A 581-nucleotide genomic window follows, 5' to 3' on the forward strand; every position below is an offset into this window, starting at 1 on the left:
TAGAATTCTTGTTTTGAGTTGTTGGGGCGATCGAGAACACAACTGTCTATATTGACATTTGTATGGCACTCTGCAGCGGCCCACCAACTTGTCAATCTCAGCCCAAAGCTAATCTTGTTGCGCTTAGCTACACGCGTGGACTCTGACGTCGCTACTGACACGTCGTGGGGGCCTCCACCTGTAGCACGGAAGCTCATTGAGCAATACACAGTATGACGCAAGCGACATTGTATGGCCGTTGACTCTACCCTGCACACGAGGCTCCTTCGTTTTTCGAGTTTTGATTTTTAGGGTTAGGTTTACATTGGTCACTGGTCCAATGATGCGACCCGTGTGGAGATCACCGCTCAAGGCGCATTGCAAGTTGGTCAGTGAGAAAGAACCCGGCTAGGGTCAGTCTCCTCGAGTCAGTCATTCCAAGCAGCAGGCGAGAAGTATAAATGAAAACGCCATGTTCAACTAAATAGGGCAATCTCGGTCGCCTGAAATGTCGAGGCACCGACGCAACAAACCATACGAGGACTCGATTCAATTCGATGTGTAGTAGAAGAAATATAGATCTTAGAGCGCGAACGCAACTT

This window comes from Saprolegnia diclina (genome assembly GCF_000281045.1).
Source record: "Saprolegnia diclina VS20 unplaced genomic scaffold supercont1.37, whole genome shotgun sequence".
In the NCBI taxonomy this organism is placed as follows: domain Eukaryota; phylum Oomycota; class Saprolegniomycetes; order Saprolegniales; family Saprolegniaceae; genus Saprolegnia; species Saprolegnia diclina.